Raw genomic sequence first — 7,714 nt, forward strand, 5'->3', positions numbered from 1 at the left:
CCGCCGCCCGGCCCCGCAGCCCCGCAGCCCCGCAGCCCCGCCGCCGCCGCCGCCCCGCGCCCTAGCCTGCCGCCCCGCAGCCGCCGCGCGGCGCTCCTCCGCAGGCGTGACGTCACGGCGCTCCTCCGCAGGCGTGACGTCACGGCGCCGCCCGGCCCGCGCCCCGCCCCAGCCGGCGCGGCGGGCCACCCCCCCCCCGCTCCATGTCGTGACGTCACGACGCCGGCGTGAATGCGGGCATGACGTCATGGCCCGAGCCCCGCCCCGGCCACCCCTCGCCCACCCTTCCTGAGGGCCGTCCAAGACCCCTCCCCCGCCCTCCTCCTGGCTGGCAGTCTGCATCACCTTCATCACGCATGTGTTAACCAACCCAGGGATTCCAGCGATTCTGTCCTTCAGCAAAGCTTCAACACAAACTCAACAAACACTGCAACTAGCAGTGACCCGAAAGATTCATTCATCATTCATTCAACAAATATTTAGGGAGCCTCTGATCTGTACCTGCCACGGGTTGAGGGTCCAGACCAGTGATACTGGCAAGAGCCCAGTCCCCTTGGAGCTTACATTTGTGAATAACCAAGACGATTTCAGATCAGAATAAGACCTGTGAATCACACGCTTACAATATCCTGAGAGCAGGAAAGGGTTAAATCTGTTAATTGAAGATTTCCAGGGCCCACTCCAGAACTCATGATACCCAGGACCTTTGGTGCAGTGCTTCACAAGTCTGTTTAAAACGTACTTCTTAGGCAGACTACAATTCGAGAACAACTGAATTCTATAGAGGTTTTAGTACAACCCCTCATCCATTCACTCAAGAAACACACACAGGCAAAGCTCATTTTATTGTGCTTTGCAGATGCTGTGCTGTTTACAAATAGAACATTTGTGACAATCTTGCATTGTCAAATGATGATTAGCAATTTTTAGCAATAAAATATTTGTTAATTAAGTCATGTGCATTCGTGACTTTTTTTTAAAGAAATAGTGGTATTGCACAGGTTCAGTGTCCCTGACTGTGAAAAGAGAATGGTACTCTCTACTTCTAGGTACTGTAGTTGAGAGGACAGAGATAATTACACCAGCAAGAGTTCAGAGCTATGGGATTTCCCTGGTGGTCCAGTGGCTGAGACTCTGCACTCAATGCAGGAGCCCCAGGTTTGATCCTTGGCCAGGGAACTAGATCCCACATGCCACACAAAGATCCAAGATCCTGCAAGCTACAACTAAGACCCAGCATAGCCAAATTAATTAATTAATTAATTTAAAAAAGAATCCAGAGCAATGCAGGGAGATAGGACCTACCTTCTCTCTGCTTCTTCCCCAGGATTGAGACACTCACAGTCTGGCAAGGGGGACATTGGCCACGTGTACACAGTGGATGAAAAGTGCAAAGAGAGCATTAACTCTGATTCAGGCGGCTTGAGGATGTCTTCACAAAACTGCAAGAGAAGATTCCAAATACCAAAACATCATTAAGAACAATTAGGTAATGGCACAAAGACAGGTAGCCAAAGGCTGGAGGAACTGAGCAAATAAACGAGCTGGTGTTTCAGATGAAGATCTCACTATGGAAGAGCAAGGAGGAACCCTGTCCTTTTAGATTAGAATCTAAGGTATTTCATGAATTTATTATTTATTTTTAAAATCTATTCCTTATCTTTGCTGAAAAGGCCTTTAAGCACTGTATTCCAGCAAAACCAGGAACAGCCAGTGCCCAGATCTTGGTTTCTAAATACTTCCCCACCAAAAGGAACCAGAGTTTCTCAGAGAAAAGGCCACTTCCAGGGCTGGGCAAAGAAAGTACAAGATGAGCCTAAAATATCTTTGGGGCAGAAGAAGAAACCATTAAAAATGATGGGGCTAGGTCAAAAGATCACAGGAGCTAGCTTGAAATTAGGAACAAATTAACACTTTGTACCTGTTAGACAAGAATTAGAAACAACTCAAATGTCCATCGACATTAGACTGGATAAATTGTGATATATTCATACAATGGAATTCTTACTACACAGTGATTAAAAAAAGGACGATTGGTGTATGCAACAATATAGGTGAGTTTCACAGTCAAAATGATGAGCAAAAGAAGCTAAACATAAAAGGTGGTATGTTGGATGACTCTTCATATACAATTCAAGGATGAACAAAATTAATCTATGATCAGAGGTCAGAACAGTGTTTAATTTGAGGCAGCAGATGGGGTTGACTGGGCAAAGACACAAAACTCAGAGGCGATGGTACCCCACTCCAGTACTCCTGCTTGGAAAATCCCATGGACAGAGGAGCCTGGTAGGCTGCGGTCCATGGGGTCGAGAAGAGTCGGACACGACTGAGCGACTTCCCTTTCACTTTTCACTTTCATGCATTGGAGAAGGAAATGGCAACCCACTCCAGTGTTCTTGCCTGGAGAATCCTAGGGACGGGGGAGCCTGGTGGGCTGCCATCTATGGGGTCACACAGAGTCAGACATGACTGAAGTGACTTAGCAGCAGCAGCAGCAGCAGCAGAGTATTGGAAACATTCTATTAATGTCTTCCTTTTAGTGATGGTCACATGATGATATAAGCATAAATACAGATGAATACAGATGTGGATATAAATTTAGATGCAGACTCCATACCACATTAAAGATCCCAAATCACTTACATGGTTTTCCCACCAAAAATTCATATCCTGGATCTAATAAATGAGGACAGAATACAAAACCAAAGGAAAGGAACAGTCTGTCTAACAACTGACCTGTACTCTTCAAAAATGTCAATGTCATGAAAGACGAAAAAGAAAAGTTGAAAGAACTAGTTCTAGATAAAAGGACTAAAGATAATTGAAAAGGACATTCTTGGGGCAATTTGCAACATATGACTATGGACTCTTTATAAGCTGGTAATATTGTATTATTGTAATATAATAGTGACAGAATTTCCTGGTGGCTCAGCAGTAAAGAATCCACCAGCAGTGTGCGTGTGCATACTCAGTCACTTCAGTCCTGTCCGACTCTTTGCCACCCCATGGACTGTAACCCACCAGGCTCCTCTGTCCATGGGATTCTCCAGACAAGAATACTGGAGTGGGTTGCCATGCCCTCCTCCAGGGGATCTCCTGACCCAGGGATCGAACTGACGTCTCTTGCATCGAAGGTGGATTATTTACCACTGAGCCACCGGGGAAGCCCTCACCTGCAGTGCAGGAGATGTGAATTTGATCCCTGGCTTGGGTTGGGAAGATGCTCTGGGGAAGGAAATGGCAACCCACTCCAGTATTCTTGTCTAGGAAATCCCATGGACAGAGGAGCCTGGCAGGTTACAGTCCATGGTATCACAAAAAAGTCAAACATGACCTGGTGACTAAACATCAGCAACATTGTATTAATTTCAAATTTCATGAACTTTAAAACTGTACTGTGGATATGTAAGAGAATGTTTTATTTTTTTCTTAGTGGGGCGATGATGAAGTATTTGGGAATGTAGAATTCTGTCTGCAGCGTATTTTCAAATAGTTCTACGAAACACAACTATAACACTAATGTGTATACATACATTGAAAGAGGAAAATGTGGCAAATGCTACAATTGGTGAATGTAGGTGATACATATGTTCATCGTCGTCTTCTTTTTCTATCACTGCTATAGTGAATTACCACAAACTCAGTGGCTTTAAAACGACACATATTTATTATCTTACGGTTCTGTAGGTCATACGTCTAATGTGTGTGTCACTGAGCTAAAATCAAGGTGTTGGCAAAACTCCATTCCTTTCTGGAGGTTAAGGCTGAAGCCAGTTTTCTGCCTTTTCCAGCCACTAGAGGCCACCCGCACTCCTGGGCTCAGGGTCCCTTCCTCCCTCTTCAAAGTCAACAATGCCGGTTTACCGTTTCTCACATCATTTTACTCTGATATTGACTCTTCCTCTATCTCCCTCTTCCACTTTTAAGATCCCTTATAATTATAGTAGATCTTCTCAATAAATAATCCAGGGTAATCTATTTAAAGGTCAGCAGATTAGCAAGCTGAATTCCATCTGCAACCTTAATTACCTTTGACATATAACATAGTCACAGGTTCTGGGAAGACATGGACATCTTTTGAGGGGGTGGGGAGGTGTTATTCTTGCCTACCACGGTTGTATTACTTCTTGGAACTTTTCTTTTGACTTAATTTTATCTGTTAATATAGAAGAGCCTGAGGACCCTACCAAAAAAGCTGCTAGACTGAATAAATGAGTTTGCTGCTAAGTCACTTCAGTCGTGTCTGACTCTGTGTGACCCCACAGACGGCAGCCCACCAGACTCCCCCGTCCCCGGGATTCTCCAGGCAAGAACACTGGAGTGGGTTGCCATTTCCTTCTCCAATGCATGAAAGTGAAAAGTGAAAGTGAAGGCGCTCAGTCGTGTCCGACTCTTAGCGACCCCATGGACTGCAGCCTACCAGGCTCCTCCGTCCATGGGATTTTCCAGGCAAGAGTACTGCAGTGGGGTGCCATTGCCTTCTCCGAAATGAGTTTAGCAAGCTCATAAGACACAGGACCAGCAAACAAAAATCAAATACCAGCAGTAAACTATTGAAAGTTGAAATTTTAAAAATATTGTTTGCAATATCATCAAAAAGCATTAAATGCTTCTGAATAAATCTAAGAAAACATATGCAAGATTCATATAACAAAAGCTACAAAACATTGATGAGATAAACCTGTAAAATTTAAAGAAATGGTGACGTATATCCTGGTCATCAATTAGAAGACTCAACATTGTTAAGATACAATTATTTCAAAGTATTTCAAATATTTCAAAATTCATCTGTAGAGTCTATGCAATCCCAAGAGAAGTGTCAATGGACTGTTTTGTAGAAATTAACAAGCCAGTTCTAAAACCTATATAAAAAAGCAAGGTCACTAGACTAGTTAAAACTATTTTGAAAAAGAATAGCAGAGCTGGAATGCTCACACTACTTGATTTCAAGACTTACTATAAATCTATTCACCTTAAATCTAGAAATCAAAAGTGTGGGATTTGCATAAGCATAGACATATAGATAAATGGAACAGGACAGGATGTCTAGAAACAGACACACATGTATGATTGATTCATTTTTGACAAAGGTATCTCTAAAGAGCAGGAAACAGAAGATTCTTATGAGCCGAAACTGTCCACCAAGTCCTGGTCTTCCCCATGGGTAGTGAGCGCCTCTTCTCTGGGGATTGGTAAGAGGCTGGATAGTCTTTTGTCCTGAAGAAACTCTTTTTAAGTAACCTAGATCCGAAGTTCTCTGCCCTGTGAGATACTCAGGGCTGCATAGAGACTGCGGAGCGGCCGCCAGTCGCTGTCCGCGGTGCTGAAAGCGCACAGCTCACCAAATCCTCATGATCGCCCAAGGCGGGACTTTGGGTAGACATGACACCCAGTGGCTCCGGTTTTGCTTTGTTTTATGTTCTGTCTTGATGCATATTTTCCTATTTGTACGGACTATCAAATCTTTAAGATTATGCTGTCTTTTATTAGGGAAATATGCAAACATAGGAGAAGGCAATGGCACCCCACTCCAGTACTCTTGCCTGGAAAATCCCATGGACGGAGGAGCCTGGTAGGCTGCAGTCCATGGGGTCGCTAAGAGTCGGACACGACTGAGCGCCTTCACTTTCACTTTTCACTTTCATGCATTGGAGAAGGAAATGGCAACCCACTTCAGTGTTCTTGCCTGGAGAATCCCGGGGACGGGGGAGCCTGGTGGGCTGCCGTCTATGGGGTCGCACAGAGTCGGACACGACTGAAGCCACTTAGGAGCAGCAGCAGCAGCATGCAAACATACGCAAGATATGTCAAACATATGCAAAAATAAAAAGAATAGAATGAATTTCTATGTATCCATCACCCACTGTCAACTGTTACCAACTGAGGTTTCATCAACTCTCACCCACTCCTCCCCACTCAGATTATTTTGAAGCAACTCATATGTTATGCCATTACTTAAACATAGATCTCTAAGAGATAAGAACTCTTTGAAACCATATTCCCCATACATTAACAGAACTAAAAAGTAATGATTACTCCTTAACATCACCAAATATCCAGTTAGTGTACAGTTTCAGACTTGCGGGTGGGATGCTAAGTTCAGAGGGGTTGAGGTATCTGAGGATATCTAACGAAGCCAAGATTTAGTGCTGGGGCAGAGGTCACCCAATAGCATCCCATGATGCCAGACACAGATAGGCACATGCCAGCCTGTTGCCACAGATGATCTTAAGAAAGTCTGAGCCCAGGGTGCTGGCTCAGGTGGATGGTTACACCCATAGAGTGCCCCTGAGGACAGTAGTGCCCAGGAACTACAGGCTTCAATCACATTCCTGCCTAGACAGGTCTAATTCAATACCAGAATTTCTGAAGAAAGTCCTGAGCTTCAATATTTATACCCAGCATTCTAGTGGGCAGACAGGATGGAACCACAGCCTGAGCTAGTCTTTTTTTAATGATCCTATTTATTTTAGATTATTTACTGCTAATATTTTTATGTATTATTTGGCTCCCCTGGGTCTTAAGTGCAGCATGTGGGACCCAGTTCCCTGACCAGGGATTGAACCCAGGCCCCCTGCATTGGAACCTGGAGTCTTAGCCACTGGGCTACCAGTGCGGGAAGTCCCCTGACCTAGTCTTGAATGCTAACTCCGTCAATGGTTTGCTGTGGGATCAGGTGCTTCACATTATCTGAGCCAGACTCCTTGTTTCTGTAACTTACCAGGGGGCACCCCAAACCTGTCTTCACACCTGCAGCCACACTCCTGGAGTGACTTTCTGCCAACCTAGAACCTAGGCTTCCATAAAGACCTAGCCCTCTGTGGCCAATCCTCTCCTGGAATCATCTCTCCTCCCTCTGAGCACGGTGGTATTAATTGTCTCTGTTGTGAGAGCTGGAGGCCCTTTAGAAACTGACTGGTCATTTTAAAGGCAAGGAAACGAGGAACTGATCGAGGAAAGAACTTGCTCAGCATTGCACAGCAGGTACACAATGAAGCTGTGATTTTTCCAGAGATCCTTCTGCTGCCTGGAGCACACACTTGGGCATTTACAGCTTTACCACTTACCCCAACACACAGGACCACTCTGCGCTTTGGTTTCCTCGCCCATAAAATGGGGCAGAATAATGCTCACCTCCCAGAGTTGCTGTGAGAATTAACTGAGATAACTGGCTTTGAAAACTGTAAGTGGTGGGCACTCGTGAGGGTCAGACTCCCTATTACCTTCGCAGAAATAGCAATAGAGGAATGCGAGCTCCCTGAGGCAGGGATCTGCCTTGGGCTCAGTTCACATTCAGCAGATGGTTGGCACTCAGAAAGGCAGGACTGGGAGCTGGAGAGCCACTCACCTTTCTATCCCACGCTCATGCCCAGATCCTCCTGGATTCTACTCACCCTTCAGTCGCCTTTTGCTTCTCTGCTCTAACTGCCCCCCAACGACTGCGCAATCCAAACAGTGCCCTCCATGCCCCAACCTCCGCCCACCCCACAACCACCTCGCTGCCCACAGTGCACTCCATCACCCCCTCTTCATTCTCAACCCAAGGCCTTTGCAAGCGCTGGTCCCCCTTTATGTGTGTTGTTCCCCCTGCTTGCAAAACTCTTCGCTGGCTCTCACATCTCATCTCAGACTTCCCCTCCTGTGCCACCTCCCCAGAGAGGCCCTCCAGGACCACCTGGTCCCACGTTGCTCCCCACCTCCATCAGCCTCA

This window comes from Ovis canadensis, chromosome 3 (assembly GCF_042477335.2).
Source record: "Ovis canadensis isolate MfBH-ARS-UI-01 breed Bighorn chromosome 3, ARS-UI_OviCan_v2, whole genome shotgun sequence".
In the NCBI taxonomy this organism is placed as follows: Eukaryota; Metazoa; Chordata; class Mammalia; order Artiodactyla; family Bovidae; genus Ovis; species Ovis canadensis.